The 19,703-nt window shown below is 40.8% G+C and overlaps 1 pseudogene; it reads left to right on the top strand.

Moving 5' to 3' along the window:
- LOC115935768 (kinesin-like protein KIF27) overlaps positions 1-12,095 on the top strand; it is a 36,295-nt pseudogene extending 24,200 nt beyond the window's left edge.
- The last annotated feature ends 7,608 nt before the right edge of the window (positions 12,096-19,703 follow it).

The following is a 19,703-nucleotide window of genomic DNA, read 5'->3' on the forward strand; positions in this document are numbered from 1 at the left end:
GCTGCTTAGTCTTGATTCTCATGAATCCATAGCTGAAAATAGATCAAAAGGGATCTGGAAGAAGCAACCTGAGTAAGCAGAAAATTGGAAAAATCTGTGAATTTGAGTGTTGCGGCAATTTGCTTCTAAGTTAATTCTCACTGGTTAATTAGCAACCAGTTGCCTAATGACAATTTCCTTGCAAGATCTCACACATCATTACATTCAAACACACTCTCCTTACCTTAGTTTAGTTCCGAAACTGATATTTTAATATTTTTTAAAGTGACTGGGATTATACCACAAAAGTTCATGCTATAGCCAAATAAGAATATATAAAAACTTGGCCAAACATGGTGGCTCATCCCTGTAATCCCAGCACTTTGGAGGCTGAGTCAAGAGGATTGCTTGAGCCCAGAAGTTCGAGACCAGCCTGGACAACATGGCGAAACCCCATCTCTACAAAAAATACAAAAAACTAGCCAAGCGTGCTGGCACGCGCCTGTAGTCCCAGCTACTTGGGAGGCTGAGATGGGAGGATCACCTGAGTCCCAGAGGTTGAGCCTGCAGTGGCTGTGGTCACACCACTGCACTCCAGCCTGGGTGACAGAGTTAAGACCCTGTCTCAAAAAAAAAAAGTAAAAAAGTCATTCATTTCTATAGCTGTACAAATTGTTCATAACAAAGTTGTGGCTGGGTGCAGCGGCTCATGCCTGTAATCCCAGCATTTTGGAAGGTTGTGGTGGGAGGCTTACTTGAAAGCAGCCTGGGCAGCATAGTGGGACCCCATCTGTATTAATCAAGGATCTCTAAAGGGACAGAATAGCATATATATATCATATATATGATATATATAGATATATAAAATATATAGGATATATAAAATATATAGGATTTATATTATATAAATATATATATATATAAATATAAAGGGGAGTTTATTAAGTATTGACTTACATGATCACAAGGTCCCACAATAGGCTGTCTGCAAGCTTGAGGAGCAAGGAAGCCAGGCCAAGTCTCAAAACTAAAGAACTTGGAGTCTGATGTTCGAGGACAGGAAGCATTCAGCATGGGAGAAAGATGTAGGCTGGGAGGCTAGGCCAGTCTCACCTTCTTATGTTGTTCTGCCTGCTTTATATTCATTGGCAGCTTATTAGATGGTGCACCAGATTGAGGTTGGATCTGCCTTCCCCAGCCCACTGACTCAAATGTTAACCTCTTTTGGCAACACCCTCACAGACACACCCAGGATCAATACTTTGCATCCTTCAATCCAGTCAAGTTGACACTCGGTATTTACTGTCACAAGTCCATCCCTTGTCAACTTGAACTCATACACATCTCCTGAGATCATACATAATCTTCAAATAAAGACAATAATAAGGTTATAATTACACCTCACATAATACAACTATCCTTCGTACAACCGGAAATGCACCAATCCCCAACCCAAATGATATTACATAAAGTTAACAGTACTTAAATGCTGATGTGAAGTCAATAAATCTTATGTCACATGATAAAGGAAAAAGGAAATAAAATGAAGATATTTTCTTAGTACAAGTGTATACATGCACAAACATGTTTTTAACAAAATAAGGAGGAAATATGACAGTTACCATCCTCGTTTCTGCGGCTGGTCACATGGTCATAGCTGGTATTGATGACCACCTTCTTCTGCTACCCATTCTGTATTCCCTTTGCCTTTAGCAAGCAGCTCAGCATGTTGTGGGTTTTCCTCCTAGTGGAGTGACCCAACCCTTCATTCCTGAAGGGTCTGGACCATTTGTAGTCCTGACTGCATTGGGCTGTTGTAGTTTCCAATTGACCTTAGTCACAGAGCATGGTAATACTAAGTGACACCCTAATGGATCTCCTGTATTTCTTGCATACTCTTTCTTACCTCTGTTATGGAGTAGTAGACTGATTTCATCTTGATAGTCCAGGTCAGTCACCCCAGCCAATACTGTAACTCCCTTCTTAGCCTGCTGACTTAACGGTAGGTGGAGCCCAAAGTGTCCAGGTGGCAATCTTAACTTTCAGTTTAATGGAATCATTGTTGTGTCTCCTTGTGGCAGCGTTCCTTCCTCTGAAACAAAGACCTCTAGGCCAGCAGAATGTAATGTTGTGGGAACAGGAAGCAAAAATGTTGCTAATGGATCACTAGGGGTGATGGTGGGTGGTGCCACTTCCACTTCCACCCCTTGGTCCCTGGACTCGTGAATCCTGACTATGGAAGAAACAGTACCATATACTGGATGCTGATGCAGAGCATACACAGTCTTCTGGAGAACTTTGTCCCAGTCCTGCAAAGTATTGTCATGTAATTGGTGTTGTAGTTGTGACTTCAAAAGGCCATTCCACCGTTCTGTCAGTCTAGCTGCTTCAGGATGATGGGGACCTTCATCCTGCAAATGACCAGTGAATCCCATGAGCATGAGCCCACTGCCACACTTCTTTAGCCATAAAGTGAGTAACTTGGTCAGAGGCAATGCTGTGTGGAATACCATGACAGTGAATAAGGCATTCTGTGAGTCCATGGATGGTAATCTTGGCAGAAGCATTGCGTGAAGGATAGGCAAACCCACATCTGGAGTAAGTGTCTGTTCCAGTGAGGACAAACCTCTGCCCTTTCTGTGATGGAAGAGGTCCAATATAATCAACCTGCCACCAGGTAGCTTGCCGATCACCCTGAGGAATGGTGCCATATTGAGGGCTCAGTGTTGGTCTCTGCTGCTGGCAAATTGGGCACTCAGCAGTGGCCGTAGCCAGGTCAGCCTTGGTGAGTGGAAGTCCATGTTGCTGAGCCCACATCCCTGCCACCATGGCCACTTTGTTCATGGGCCCATTGGGCAATGACAGGGGTGGCTGGGGAAAGAGGCTGAGTGGTATCCACAGAATGGGTTATCGTATCCACTTGATTATTAAAATCCTCCTCTGCTGAGGTCATCCGTTGGTGAGCACTCACTTGGGATACAAATATCTTCACAGTTTTTGACTACTCAGAGAGGTCCATCCACATACCTCTTCCCCAAAATTCTTTGTCACCAGTTTTCCAATCATGCTTCTTCCAAGTCCCTGACCATCCAGCCAAACCACTGGCTACAGCCCATGAATTGGTATATAACCGCATATCTGGCCATTTCTCCTTCCATGCAAAGTGCACAACCAGGTGCACTGTTCGAAGTTCTGCCCACTGGGAAGATTTCCCTTCACTGGTATCCTTCAGGGATGTCCTAGAAAGGGGCTGTAGTGCCGCAGCTGTCCACTTTCAGGTGGTGCCTGCATATCGTGCAGAACCGTCTGTGAACCAGGCCCTAGTCTTCTCTTCCCCTGTCAACTGATCATAGGGAACTCCCCATGAGGCCATCGGTGCAGGCTGGAGGAGAGAAGGCAGGGTGGCGAGTGGAGACCATGGGCATTTGTGCCACTTCCTCATGTAACTTATGCCTTTAGGACCTGCTTGAGCCTGATCACATATATAGCATTTCCATTTGATGATGGAATGCTGCTGTGCATGACCCACTTTATGGCTAGATTAGTCACAAAGCACCCAGTTCATGATAGGCAGTTCAGGTCGCATGGTGACTTGATGACCCATAGTCAAACGTTCAGTTTCCACCAAAGCCCAGTAACAGGCCAAGAGCTGTCTCTCAAAAGGAGAGTAGTTAGCTGCAGAAGATGGCGGGGCCTTGCTCCAAAATCCTAGAGGCCTCCACTGTGATTCACCTATGGGGGCCTGAGAGAGGCTCCAAACAGCATCCCTATCTGCCACTGACACCTCAAGCACCATTGGATCTGCTGGGTCATATGGCCCAAGTGGCAGAGCAGCTTGCACAGCAGCTTGCACAGCAGCCTGGACCTATTGCAGAGCCTTCTCCTATTGTGGACCCCATTCAAAACTGGCAGCCTTTCAGGTCACTCAATAAATGGGCCAGAGTAACACACCCAAATGAGGAATATGCTGCCTTCAAAATCCAAATAGGCCCACTAGGCATTGTGCCTCTTTCTTGGTTGTAGGAAGGGCCGAATGCAGCAACTTATCCTTCACCTTAGAAGGAATATCTCGACAGGCCCCACACCACTGGACCCCTAGAAATTTTACTGAGGTAGAAGAGTTCATCATTTTCTTTCATCAGTTTGTCCACTGAACTGAGGAGCAACCAACCAGCTTCATTATGTTCCTTGGTTCTCCACATATGGTCAAATTTATTACATAGAGTCACTAAACTCCTTGCCTCTCACGAGCAGTGAATCAGGAGTGTCAAATGCATTTATTTTGCATAATTCTGTAAACAGTTTATGTCAAGGACTATCAGTGTTCTCCATACTATTAGGAGTAGAGTCCTTAGCATTTTTGGGTCTAATCAGATTAAACAGCCAACTCCAGAAACCCCAAAACCAACAAAAGAACTCCATCCTTAATATTCTGTTCCTTTAGAACCACTCCTGGTATCAAAACCTGTATTAGTCAGGGTTCTCTAGAGGGATAGAACTAATAGGAGATATATAGATATAGATATAGATATAGATATCTATATAAATATCTGTATCTCTCTCTATATATATAAAGGGGAGTTTATTATTAACTTACACAATCACAAGTTCCCACAGTAGGCTGTCTACAAGCTTGAGGCACAAGGAGAGCCAGTCTGAGTCTCGAAACTGAAGAGCTTGGAGTCTGATGTTTGAGGACACGAAGCATCCAGCATGGGAGAAAGATGTAGGCTGGGAGGCTAGGTCAGTCTCGCCTTTTTCTGCCTGCTTTATATTCACCGGCAGCTGATTAGATGGTTCCCACCAGATTAAGGGTGGGTGTGCCTTTCCCAGCCCACTGACTCAAATGTTAACCTCCTTTGGCAACACTTTCACAGACACACTCAATACTTGGCATCAATACTTGGCATCTTTCAGTCCAATCAAGTTGACACTCAATAGTAACCATCACACCATCTCTACCAAAAATTTAAAAAATTAACCCTGGCATGGTGGCATGTGCCTGTGGTCCCAGCTACCCTGGAGGCTGAGGTGGGAAGATTATTTGAACCCAGGAGGTTGAAGCTATAATGAGCCATGATTGCACCACTACACACTCTACCCTGGGCAACAGGGTGAGACACTGTCTCAAAAATAATAGTAATAGAAAATAAAATAAAAACAAAGTTATAACTGACAATATTAACAATTCATGAATTTTCTAATTTCAACTGAATATCAGACATAAAATTAAGTTGATTTATATGACATACTTCATGGGGATTCTGATTTATGATCTCATTAATTTTAAGTATTTTTTAAAACAAGATGATGGACTAATTTAAAATATACAAATATACTTAAACAAAATTCTACAAAACAGCCAACTGTAACCAAAGAAAATCACAAACCAGTAGGATCATTTTATAAATATGCCAGTAGGGGAGAGTAGGTCTGAAATTATGTTTTTTCTGAAGGTTAGTAAACTGGATTTCAGTGGTTCAAGAGCATAACCCAATGGAGACAATGTTAGACATTCATAAATATTAATGAAAATATTAATAAAGTTTCTAAACTTTATTACCTGTAAACTTAAAGTTTAGAAACTTTAAGTTATATTGTGGCATAAACTAGAACTTCATGCCGGATTATATTCCCTCTTCTTTTTCTGTGGTGTTTTCCTTTGTGATTCAGTCTTTATGGCCTCTTTTAACAGGTTTTGGTTTTTGTGGGGGTTTTGGCTGTATATTTCTTGGGCCTATAAATCCTAGTCATGTGACTTTTTATATAACCACAGTTCCTGATATAAACTTTACAGAAGATACTAAAGCAGCCAATGAACAGAGTTCCAAACTTGAACTTTTTATAGAAAACACGTTACTTCTGGTGTTCTAAGGATAGGTCTAGTTGGTAGCTACTGCAAAAAAATTCTTATGAAAGTGTGAGGGTTGGCAGGGGGTAGGATGGAGGTGACTAAGGGCTCAATCCTACTTTGGGAAATTTTACAGGCAGAAAAATCCAAATTGTAGCTGAAAACAAACCCATTCAGGTAACAGATAGGTGTAACATGCTTCTTATCCTTTAAATATAGTCCAGGGCCTATGTTAAAACATAATTTTGCAGCCAGGCACGGTGGCTCATGTCTGTAATCCCAGCACTTTGGGAAGCCAAGGCGGGCAGTTCACGAGGTCAGGAGATCGAGACCATCCTGGCTAACATGATGAAACCCCGTCTCTACTAAAAATACAAAAAAATTAGCCGGGCGTGGTGCTGGGCACCTGTAGTCCCAGCTACTTGGGAGGCGGAGGCAGGAGAATGGTGTGAACCTGGGAGGCGGAGCTTACAGTGAGCCGAGCATATCATGCCACTGCAATCTAGCCTGGGCGACAGTGCGAGACTCCGTTTCAAACAAAACAAACAAAAACATAATTTTGCATCATTTATTTAAAACTGATTTTAAATGCAAATTTTTGTTGTATAGAACAAGATGCAGAAGGCATTATGGAAACTTTCAAAACATATGAAGATAAAATCCAGCAGTTGGAAAAAGATCTTTATTTCTATAAGAAAACCAGCCGGGATCATAAGAAGAAACTTAAGGAACTGGTAGGGGAAGCAATTCGGCAGCAACTAGCACCATCAGAGTGTAAGACTTTTAGTGTTGTCACTCTTAACACTGTTTCTCTAGCATTTGGTGAAGTCATGCCAGCTTGTAGTGTAGCCTTTACCAATTGATTGGGTTATTTAGGATTAGATACTTCTATTTGTCTCTGTAAACAAAAATCGTTGTCTAAGGTAGAACCACATGAGAAGTGAATGAACAAATTTATAGATGCAAAGGAAATGATCAATTATTGATTGTCTGCCATGTGCCAGGGGCTTGTAGACCTTAACTCATTTAATCCCTAAATTAACTATATAATCTAACATAGCTGTTGTTTTCCTATTTTATAGTAAATTAAGCCTTCTGATTATCACAAAAAAAGATGTATGGTAGGTAAGAGTAAAAGTATGTATTTTTAAGATAAATCAGGTCTTTTTATATATCATGAACCCTGGAAATTAAAAAATGTAATAGAACCTATTTTTGAGACAAAGATGTTTCCTTGTATAATCATATGTAGATATGTAGATTTAGTGCATTCCTAAATGAAATAACATGACAAAATATACTTTGCAAAAATAAAAAATACTATGGAGGTAATATATTGCTATGATTAAAATATACCCTCTTTAAGATAGCTGAATAGAGAGGAATCAATATTTCTAAAATAATAAAGTCTACATTTTATAAAAGAATTAGCTAATACTTTCTAATAATTCTAATAACTTAATTCTAATAACTTCGATAATTTAGGTATGGTTTATGAAAAGTTGACTTTAAAATCTTTTAGGCACACATGTATTTTTTACCTTGAAAGAAAACTACTTAAATATGGGCACACAAGATGTAAGAAGGCCAGTGAAAAATAATATAGAGGAGCAATGAAGTGATATATGCTGAATATGTAATAGAAGTAGAATTGGCTAGGTGCGGTGGCTCAGGCCTGTAATCCCAGCACTTTGGGAGGCCAAGGCAGGTGGATCACCGGAGGTTAGGAGTTCGAGACCAACCTGACCAACATGGTGAAACCCCGTCTCTATTAAAAAATACAAAATTAGCCGGGTGTGGTGGTTCATGCCTGTAATCCCAGCTACTCAGGAGGCTGAGGCAGGAGAATCGCTTGAACCCGGGAGGCGGAGGTTGCAGTGATCTGAGATCGCGACATTGCACCCCAACCTGGGCAACAAGAGCGAAACTCTGTCTCAAAAAAAAAAAATGCTAACTTAAATTTGTGACATTTATCATGTATAGACATTTTCAAGAATAATTCCCTTTAGCCCTCAAACTCAGGATAGGCTGGGGTCTGCTAACTCCATTTTCAGATGAGGTAATTGACGCTTAGAGAAGGCAAGTGACTTACGGACAGAACAATAACTATAACATAGTCTAATGTCCCTCATCTTCTGACTGCTGGTTCAGTATTCCAAGATAAAAGTTGTCTGAGGATAAAGATGTGATACAAACATACAAATCCTGCCAAAGAGATTACACTTTCTGATTCTCAGTATAGTAATACAGAGGTGTTTACTGATGTAACTCATTTACTTGAAATACTGCCTGCTATATATATAGCTAAAACTTTAACTTGAAACATTACTTGCCAAAAATTAAAAAGTAAACAAGTATCAAGTAAGAAACAAAATAATCAATATAAGACCACTTTAGCTTTGAAAAAAAGTCTACTGTCAAATTTGAGGTATCTGATATTAGACATCTAGTTTGTAAATGGCCCATGTTTATGCCACCGAGTCTACTAGACATTTCTTTAAAATGATAATGTAGTATGGTGGTATACAGGTTTAAGAAATCTGGATCTTCATCCTGCTCTTTAACCAAACAAACAGACAAATCTAAAACATAGTTAATCTTGGAGAGGTGTAAAATGAGAACAACACTGTTCTGACCAATTCACCCAAGGAGTCTAGTCTTGATAATAACGTTGGAGATACTATTTCATCTAATTTGCTATTCTTCCTAGAAACATTTAAAATACTTCTATTTTTGGCTATAAAAATAATGTATCGTCATTATAGAAAAATCTGAAAATGAAGAAAACAAATCAGTTATAATCCTACCCACATTTGAGCATAATTCTTTTCATATTTTCCCCATGCTTTAAAATATACAGTTGCAATTATATTGGGGATATAGTTTACACTATATCCTGTCTCATAATGCTACTCTAATATAACGACATAAAACAAGGTTTGTTTGAATTATAAAATATAGCAATTTATATCAAACTCTGAGTTCCATAAAATGTTTTACATGCTTAATAATCAGTATCCTAGTTAATAACTTAGTATTTGGTGCAGTGTTTTTTTTGTTTGTTTTTTGTTTTTGAATGGAGTTTCACTCTTGTTACCCAGGCTGGAGTGCAATGGTGCTATCTCAGCTCACTGCAGCCTCCACCTCCCAGGTTCAAACAATTCTCCTGCCTCAGCCTCCTCAGTAGCTGGGATTACAGGTGCCGCCACCAGGCCCAGCTAATTTTTTGTATTTTTAGTAGAGACCACGTCGGCCAGGCTGGTCTCAAACTCCTGACCTCAGGTGATCCACCAGCCTTGGCCTCCCAAAGTGCTGGAATTACAGGCGTGAGCCACCGTGCCCAGCGGTTCAGTGGGTTTTGATAGAAGACTGCCTACAAGACTTATATTTTCTTTGAATGTTTTTGGCATTTTCAAATTGCAGAAAAATTCATCTTTTGACTAAAATATCTTGGTCACTTGATGGTCATCCCTCTGTTACAGTGTATATGTTTTCTAACATGAGGATAAAATCAGTTTTATATGAACCTACATTCTCTCTACTTGTATTTAAACCTATCCTTGTATCAATTTAAATCACTATAAAACTATATGTAAGGATAATAGAGTCAAAAGATCTGGGTTGGAATCCTTACTTCTTTTACTAGTTGTTTGACCTTGGGCAAATTAATCTTTCCCTAGTCGGTTCCCTCAATTATAAAATTCTGGAAGAGGGAAACTTTCTTGTAAAAAATCCAAGTGGGCTCTGGAGTGAGCCTCAGCAATGAGCCTCTTTTCTTATGATCTTTTGAAAATAAGATGCCTTACTCCTTCCCCCAGATACTGTCACCTGGATTTTTTTTTAGAGTTGGGGTCTTGCTCTGTTGCCCAGGCTGGAGTGTAGTGGTACATTCATGGCTCACTGCAGCCTCAAACTCCTGGGCTTGAGCAATCCTCCCACCTCAGCCTCTCAAGTAGCTGGGGCTACAGGCATAAACCACTGCACCCAGCTAGGGAGCAGGATTTTTTAAAGCTTCCCAGTGACTCTGATGTACTGCAGAGTTTGGGAGCCACTGTCTGTGGTCAACTTAGTATGAGTTCCATGTACGAGGATCTAGATCATTTGCTAGTTCAGGTTATTTGATTTTGAGAGAATTTTAAAAACTAGAGAGTCAGTTATGTTTTAAACCAGGGGTTACAAACTAGAATGCCTACCTGAACCAGAGTGAGCAGTGGGGACTGCAGCAGTCATCTAAATGGTCAGTGGCAACTATGTTCCAGCTGCTGTTGCAATTCAGAAACTGTTAACTCTTATAGTTTTTCTAGAAAAGCTGTAAATCTGTATTTTTATATGAAACTTTTCAATTTTTAAATCTTGGGTCAAGTATTACTAACATTATAGGCCAAGCAAAACATGTCTATGGGCCAGATTTGGCTTGAGAGCTGCCAATGTGCAACCTGTGTTTTAAAACTTTGTCTTGGCAGGACTGGGCCAGGTGCGATGGCTCATGCCTGTAATCCCAGCACTTTGGGAGGCCAAGGCAGGCGGATCACCTGAGGTCAGGAGATCGAGACCATCCTGGCTAACACGGTGAAACCCCATCTCTACTAAAAATACAAAAAATTCGCCGGGCGTGGTGGCGGGTGCCTGTAGTCCCAGCTACTCCGGAGGCTGAGGCAGGAGAATGGCGTGAACCCAGGAGGCGGAGCTTGCAGTGAGCCGAGATCATGCCACTGCACTCCAACCTCGGCAACAGAGCGAGACTCCGTCTCAAAAAAAAAAAAAAAAACAAAAAACTTTGTCTTTGCAGGACTAAAAGTATACTAAGCATGCATCAATATGTTGAAGTTGGCATTTTTCATCATATTAGGTCTAGTACCTGTATGCATTTCTCTTAAGCAAGTTTTTGTCTTTGCTATTAGATATTCTTTGATTTATGAACCTCTAGCTTTGATCTCCACTCTAATTCCAGTGGGGTGTCCCCACCGAGGGCATATTCTCTCATCTCCATTTCGATGACAGAAATTGTGGCGCACACCCCAGAGTACATTCAGACAGGAGAACCCCGCTATCATGCTGGGAATGCCAACAAAGGCCAGATTCCCACACATATAATGCCAAGTCCCAGAGTTTTCCCTCGAGATATGGGGCAGAGCCAATATTATCCAGTGCTGGCATCACTTGGCCATGATTTAGAATTCACTAGTAGCAAGAACAGCAGAGAAGGCAGGCATGGAAAGGCACCAGAGGTGCCCAAAGCACTCTTATGTTTCCAGGGAGTACCAAACCCCCAAAAGACTATTTCTCAATTTGTTCCATGAATTAAAGTTGTGAGTTATTCACATGCAAGATGCCTGTAAGTGAAATAAAAATATTCATATTCACACATCTGTTCATCTAAAATAAGTCATTTAACAAAAAAGTTGAAAAACATTATGCATATTGGGTGACAATAATGTATTTATGTTAAGATGTTTTGATTAAAACACCTAATTTTGAGGAAATAATATCTAATTTTTTGGTTTGGGGATTATTTTTAGATCATAAGGCTGGAGATGGAGTCCTGAAGCCAGAAGGAGGCATGCTTTCAGAGGAATTAAAATTGGCATCCAGACCTGAAAGTATGAAATTAAGTGGAAGAGAAAGAGAAATGGACAGTTCAGCAAGCAGCTTAAGAACACAGCCAAATCCTCAAAAGCTCTGGGAAGATAGCCCAGAATTACCTCCAATTCATAGTTCTTTAGCACCCCCCAGTGGGCATATGTTAGGTAATGAGAATAAAACAGAAACAGATGATAATCAGTTTACAAAATCTCAGTCGACTGTCATCCCAAATTCAGGTTGTGGGAAATGTGGGACGACTTCATGGTGTTACACCTGTAAAACTGTGTCGAAAAGAATCAAATTTCAGCCTTGGAACTATCATTGCGACGTTCCAGTCTTGGAGTTGGCATTGGATCAATGGCTGCTGATTCCATCGAAGTATCTAGGAAACCAAGGGACTTAAAAACTTAGACATTGAATAATAGAACTTTTAGTAGATATGTAAAAAGATTCCTTTTTCTAACCTGTTAAAAACTAAAGCTCAAGTTCACTACCTCTTTCCTCAGAATAAAGGAAGAAGGGGAGGAAGGAATCCCTAATTCTTTTATATGCTATAGATGTGTACATCTTCTATATATTTTCGGGGAGTTTTAGTTTATATTCCCATAGTAATCAAACATGTTTTCCAATACTTGATAACATTTAAATATTTACATTTATAAATACGCTTAAATGTTTTTCCAGGCATATTTGAAGAATAAAACTAGTAATAGACTAAAATATCTATCAAGTATGTATTATTATATAATATAAATGTACATTATAAAAGTATGTTACAATATAACTATATTATTGTTATTCTCAAATACAAGTATATTGTTATTTTTTAAAAGATCCAGCTAAATCTTGCTTTTGTCAGAGGGAGTCACCTGCTGCATATGTGGGCTAAGACAACCTCTCAGCTTTATGGATTGAGGCTCATTTACAGTCCTCAGAACTCACAGAAATGGTCATTCTTGACTTTTTAAACATGCTCACTGTTCTGTTTCTGGAATGTTTTTGGATTTTTAAAAATTTATAATGCTATCTTTTTTGTTTGCTAATATTATGCAATATAAGTTTTCATGTCTTTCCTGCTCTATACACTCAATATATCTCTCATTATGTTACTAAAATTGGGAGAAATGAATGCTGTTCCATGGAACATGGAAATTATAGAATAAAACTAAAGCATTCTAACATTTCAAGAGAAAGAACACTGGTTATGACATCTCTGGTCACATGGAGTATGTCTGTAAAGCTTGAAGTCTTGCTAAAGCATCTTTAATGATTTGATAGGCTTTAAGTCTGATATTTTTTTCTATAACCTCCTTAGTCAGGCTTTGCATACCGGCCAAACTACACTGGGGCTGTAAATATGTCAATGAAATTTTTACTAAAATCTCCAAGTTTTTCTGGTCAAAATTTTACTATATAATGTACAATTTAGTTTGGAATTAAGAACTAAACAGTTTGCACACCAAATGCAGTTTGTACTTTTTAACCATATTTTTCAGTTATAGGAAACATCCATTGTAATGATCTGAGGAATTATTTTGTTACTTATGTTGTTCTTTGTTACTTTTCCAAATCACTTAAAACCGAAGTTGAGTTTCTTAAACTAATTAATGTTTGGTTGGGGGCTGTAGCAAAACCATCCTGACATGGATGCTTACTCAGAGTCACCCACTTCCTTGCTGAATCCATTTTTTCTGATGTAGTGCTGCTACAGACCTTTTCCTTTTGTCCTTTCCTCTGTTGCTGTGGATTTGATCATCTCACATAGGACCCAAACCGTCACCCTGTGCTCAAAGACTCAAGGCTTCCTTTCTCTCATTGCTAGCCCCTAGGGAGTAGTTTCTTGGTCTCCTTGCTAAAAACCAGTTCCTTTAAGAAACAAACCAAAACAAAAAAAACTTATAAAAAGGAAAATAGTTTATCTCTTAAGCATGGTACTAAAATTTATTTAAATTAAATAGATTTCTGTGGACTTACCTGGGAATGAAACAATTTATAAATATTGGTCCAATGAGATACTATTTTCTAAATTTCAAAAAACGAATTTACAAACTAACTGGGAAATTTTATTTTTACCAGGGACTGTTTGAAGTCAGATTCTGGTTTACAGCTAGTCTTCCACTTTTATAAATTTATGTATATTTATATATAAATATAAATCATAGAAACCAAAGGTAAAACATACACATTATAAATATGTATAAATGCACTGACCTTTTGCCATTATTATATATATCTCATATATATATATATACACTTGTACCTATACAAGTATATAAGGAAATGTGTTTGTATATCCATAGGTAAAACAAGTATGTGTAAATTAATTATTTCTAATTAAGGCATAGCACATAATCTTACAAGGAACTTATAATGAGGACCTTTGTTAATAAATACATATTTATTTAAATATATTATTGCTGTGCTTTGTTGAAGGCACTGACCTTTTACCATTATAATATATACACTTGTATATAAACACTTGTATATATATAGTATTATATATATACTTGTATATAGATAGTATTATATATATACTTGTATATGGATAGTATTATATATATACTTGTATATAGATATAGATATAGGGTATACATTATACATTATTTCACTTTATATTATTTAATATTTTATATCATGATATATCATTATATAGCTATAATATATCTATAGATACACTTGTATATATACATAGATATAGATATATATAATGGCCAAAGGTCAGTGCCCTTAACAAGCACAGCAATATTTATAAATAAATATTTATTAATGAAGATCCTAATAATAAGTTCCTTATAAGATTAAGTAATGTGCTATGCATTATCTAGGAATAATTCATTTAAGAATGTATTCTGATACTGGAATCCTACTTGCTCAAGAAATTAACACATACTTGTTTTACCTGTGGAAATACACATTTCCTCAAAGCCAACTCACTAATAAAGCAAGAAAATTTATATCAAAACAACAATGATTAGGTTTGATTATGCAATTGTGAGTTGCTTTCTAAATAACAAAGGTATGGTGTTTTTCTTCCTTTTGGTTAAACATATATTCTTTATATATATGGCAGATTTCATGCCACATATGCAAACACACATATAAATAACATCGTGAATAATATATTCTGGAAATGAACCTCTGGTCATTCTAGTTTAGTCGGTGTTCTCACAAAGGAAAGAAAAAAATTAGACACCTACCCAAGGCAAGTAAAATTATTTTTTTACATATACTAATAATGATTTTACTTTTTCACGTTTTTTCTAAACATTTTGTCACTTTATTGCCCTTTTGCATGTATATAAAATGTTTGTGGTTTTCTTTTTTTTGTTCATTATGTTCTTTTTTCCTCTAACTGTAATAAAGCATTTGAAAGGAAAAATATTTGTAAAGTACTAGTTACTTTCCTAACTCTAGAGTGTTATAGCTAACAGAGATGGAAAATTCTTTACGTTGGGAACCACAGGTGGTGAGAACATTGATGAAGGTGCTTTTGTGCTTTAATGTTTGCTTTTTTTTCTTAATGTATTTTTTTGTTGTTGCCTCAGTTCTTCATATCTTCATGAACTCAGGGTCCAAGGAGTCAGCAAAAATATGATCTTCATTAATTGTGGACTAGATTGCCACTAGCCATTGCCTTGTTCAGTCTAGGCCAGTAAAGTGAGGAATGCTTATTTGAGACTAAATTCCTTATATAGAAAAAAATAAAAGTCTTATACTAAGTTTTGGAATGACTATCAGGGAGTGAAATCCTTAGTGGGAGTTCGGTTCTGTGGTCAAAACAAATTCTTACACATTAAATGCAAGTATGACATATTTTGATTTTTCACTTATTTCCTTAGGCACCTACTCGTGACTTTAAAACAGTGGGGTATCAGTATTTGAAAGTTCAGGTAGAAAGTTACTTATGTCCACAATTCCTCTCTCAACTGCATTGGACTTTTTAAAAAAATTCATTATGTATATTTTAAACATTTAAAGTTGTAACAGATTGTAGGCTGCCTTGATTAACACTGATAATATATTCTTCTACATTTATATTTTCAAAAATTGAAAATAAAGGCGAGAGTGAGATCCATTTGCAATAAGCATCTCAAAAGCATTGGGCATGTAGTACTTTTGAGCTTATGTTGGCAGAAGTACACCAAGGGTAGGGTACTGGGGAGCCTCTGCCCGATAAGGAGAAGTATTTTATCACTGTCATTGCTGCTGATAAAAGCAGGCTGACTTTTCATAGGTTTTGTTGTTTTTAAATTATCTGTAAACAATGCACCCCTTATTGCCTACACCAAGGTTGACTGCTGCAATTCCTTCCATTCCTCGGAATGTACTGCATACAAAGAGAAAGCATCAAACACTGGAATAGTGTTTGATTTTTAGAATGGCTTTCATGTTGACCCCAACATGACTCCAACATGGAGGTAATTAGAACAGAGGAAATTATGAAAAGAAATCCCAGAAAAAGTTGATGTTATAATGATGGCTTTTGATATTTTGCATAGTTCTCATTTGTCTGTTTTTATATTTCCTTCTAGGAATTTCTGCAATGAGTCAACAGAATTGGCACTATTTGAAATGCTAACAGTGTAATTTGAACCCAAATATATTGAATTAGACTCAGATATTATGTTCTACTGGTTAATTGTAACACACAGCTCTATTGAGTTATCTACAGTACTTTAAGAGAAAAAAACAACAATCTCACAGTCTGTTATAATGAGCAAGATCCCTATATGCCCAAGGAACAAAACCATTCACAACAGAAAAGAATAGAAAATTAAATATTTTTTTAAAAATGTATACTTAATGATTCTTGGAAATTTAAAACTATCTATTAATAATTATATAACTAAAGTAGAAAAGGAATTATTTTAAAACCTTATTTGTATACTGTATTATTGTGTTTTCAAGCTTACTACAGTACATATATAAAGCAAGGTATAATTTTTCAAGTCCAGTGTGGTAAATATTGTTAGAAGTTATGTGATCAGCCAGGCACGGTGGCTCACGCCTGTAATCCCAGCACTTTGGGAGGCTGAGGCAGGTGGATCACGAGGTCAGGAGTTCAAGACCAGCCTGGCCATGATGAAACCCCATCTCTACCAAAAATACAAAATTAACCAAGTGTGGTGGCACACACCTATAGTCCCAGCTACTCGGGAGGCTGAGGCAGGAGAACTGCTTGTACTCGTGAGGCAGAGGTTGCAGTGAGCCGAGATCGCGCCATTGCACTCCAGCCTGGGCGACAGAGGGAGACTCTGTCTCAAAAAAAAAAAAAGTTATGTGGTCTGAAGTGTCTTATTTTTAAACGAACCATTCCTTGGACCCCACACCACACTTACCAACAACAAATCATAGGCATGTATTTACTTACTTTTCATTTCCCACAATGATCCAGGATTCCAATAGCTCTAAGACAGATGACCGGAGTGGGAGGGAGACAGGGGGGAAAGAGGTTCATTTGAAAGTATTCCATAGACAAGCAAAGGATTTTCAAAAAATATTTTGAGAGAATATATTTCTCTGGCATAAGGACTGAAACTTAAATTCAATCTTTGGCTATCTCTTTTTTTTTTTTTTTTAATTGATCATTCTTGGGTGTTTCTCACAGAGGGGGATTTGGCAGGGTCATAGGACAATAGTGGAGGGAAGGTCAGCAGATAAACAAGTGAACAAAGGTCTCTCTGGTTTTCCTAGGCAGAGGACCCTGCGGCCTTCCGCAGTGTTTGTGTCCCTGGGTACTTGAGATTAGGGAGTGGTGATGACTCTTAACGAGCATGCTGCCTTCAAGCATCTGTTTAACAAAGCACATCTTGCACCGCCCTTAATCCATTTATCCCTGAGTGGACACAGCACATGTTTCAGAGAGCACAGGGTTGGGGGTAAGGTCACAGATCAACAGGATCCCAAGGCCGAAGAATTTTTCTTACTACAGAACAAAATGAAAAGTTTCCCATGTCTACTTCTTTCTACACAGACACGGCAACCATCCGATTTCTCAATCTTTTCCCCACCTTTCCCCCCTTTCTATTCCACAAAACCGCCATTGTCATCATGGCCCGTTCTCAATGAGCTGTTGGGTACACCTCCCAGACGGGGTGGTGGCCGGGCAGAGGGGCTCCTCACTTCCCAGTAGGGGCGGCCGGGCAGAGGCGCCCCTCACCTCCCGGACGGGGCGGCTGGCCGGGTGGGGGGCTGACACCCCCACCTCCCTCCCGGACGGGGAGGCTGGCCAGGCGTGGGGCTGACCCCGCCACCTCCCTCCCGGACGGGGCGGCTGGCCGGGCAGAGGGGCTCCTCACTTCCCAGTAGGGGCGGCCAGGCAGAGGCGCCCCTCACCTCCCGGATGGGGCGGCTGGCCGGGTGGGGGGCTGACCCCCCCACCTCCCTCCCGGACGGGGCGGCTGGCCGGGCAGAGGGGCTCCTCACTTCCCAGTAGGGGCGGCTGGGCAGAGGCACCCCTCACCTCCCCGACGGGGCGGCTGGCCGGGCGGGGGGCTGACCCCCCCACCTCCCTCCCGGACGGGGCGGCTGGCCTGGCAGGGGCTGACCCCCACCTCCCTCCCAGATGGGGTGGCTGCCGGGCGGAGATGCTCCTCACTTCCCAGACGGGGTGGTTGCTGGGCGGAGGGGCTCCTCACTTCTCAGACGGGGCGGCTGCCGGGCGGAGGGGCTCCTCACTTCTCAGATGGGGCGGTTGCCAGGCAGAGAGTCTCCTCACTTCTCAGACGGGGCGGCCGGGCAGAGGCGCTCCTCACATCCCAGACGGGGCGGCGGGTCAGAGGCGCTCCCCACATCTCAGACGATGGGCAGCTGGGCAGAGACGCTCCTCACTTCCTAGATGGGATGGCGGCCGGGCAGAGACGATCCTCACTTTCCATACTGGGCAGCCAGGCAGAGGGGCTCCTCACGTCCCAGACGATGGGCGGCCAGGCAGAGACGCTCCTCACTTCCCAGACGGGGTGGCGGCCGGGCAGAGGCTGCACTCTCGGCACTTTGGGAGGCCAAGGCAGGCGGCTGGGAGGTGGAGGTTGTAGCAAGCCGAGATCACGCCACTGCACTCCAGCCTGGGCACCATTGAGCACTGAGTGAACCAGAGTCCGTCTGCAATCCCGGCACCTCGGGAGGCCGAGGCTGGCGGATCACTTGCGGTTAAGAGCTGGAGACCAGCCCGGCCAACACAGCGAAACCCCGTCTCCACCAAAAAAAATACGAAAACCAGTCAGGCATGGCGGCGCGCGCCTGCAATCACAGGCACTCGGCAGGCTGAGGCAGGAGAATCAGGTAGGGAGGTTGCAGTGAGCCGAGATGGCAGCAGTACAGTCCAGCTTCGGCTCGGCATCAGAGGGAGACCGTGGAAAGAGGGGAGAGGGAGAGGGAGAGGGAGAGGGAGAGGGAGAGGGAGAGGGAGAGGGAGAGGGAGAGGGAGAGGGAGAGGGAGAGGGAGAGGGAGAGGGAGAGGGAGAGGGAGAGGGAGAGGGAGAGGGAGAGGGAGAGGGAGAGGGAGAGGGAGAGGGAGAGGGAGAGGGAGAGGGAGAGGGAGAGGGAGAGGGAGAGGGAGAGGGAGAGGGAGAGGGAGAGGGAGAGGGAGAGGGAGAGGGAGAGGGAGAGGGAGAGGGAGAGGGAGAGGGAGAGGGAGAGGGAGAGGGAGAGGGAGAGGGAGAGGGAGAGGGAGAGGGAGAGGGAGAGGGAGAGGGAGAGGGAGAGGGAGAGGGAGAGGGAGAGGGAGAGGGAGAGGGAGAGGGAGAGGGAGAGGGAGAGGGAGAGGCAATCTTTGGCTATCTCTAAACACTAAAGAATACTCTTGGTTAGTATTGACTTTGCCATTAAAAAATACCTATTTTTTATACTGGTTTTTATTTTGTATACTGGTTTTTATTTTTCATATTGGTATATTTTTATACTGGTTCCTTTTCCTATGTTTACTATTCACTCAGGATATTATGAAAAGAAGCCATCCTAGATCGAATTTGAATAGAAATTGTGGAGCCATTCAATAGAGAATTACAAGAAATAGCAGTTTGTGGTAAATTCCAATAGCCTAACAGCATACACTGAAGGAAAGCAGTTAGGACTTAAGTGATTTTACCTTTGAAGAACCATGAATGATATGCCAAAACAAACAAAAAAATTGCTGTAGGCAAAATGGGATTTATTTTTGTAAAACAATGATATCTCAACTATTTTGTTTATTTTTTTCCCTCTGCTAAAATGTCCCAGATTTTGTCTACCGAAAAACCTGTGTATAAAAAAACTTTAATTCAAGATTACAAACCAGCGGCTACTTGCCTGC

The sequence above is a fragment of the Gorilla gorilla genome, chromosome 13 (assembly GCF_029281585.2).
Source record: "Gorilla gorilla gorilla isolate KB3781 chromosome 13, NHGRI_mGorGor1-v2.1_pri, whole genome shotgun sequence".
In the NCBI taxonomy this organism is placed as follows: Eukaryota; Metazoa; Chordata; class Mammalia; order Primates; family Hominidae; genus Gorilla; species Gorilla gorilla.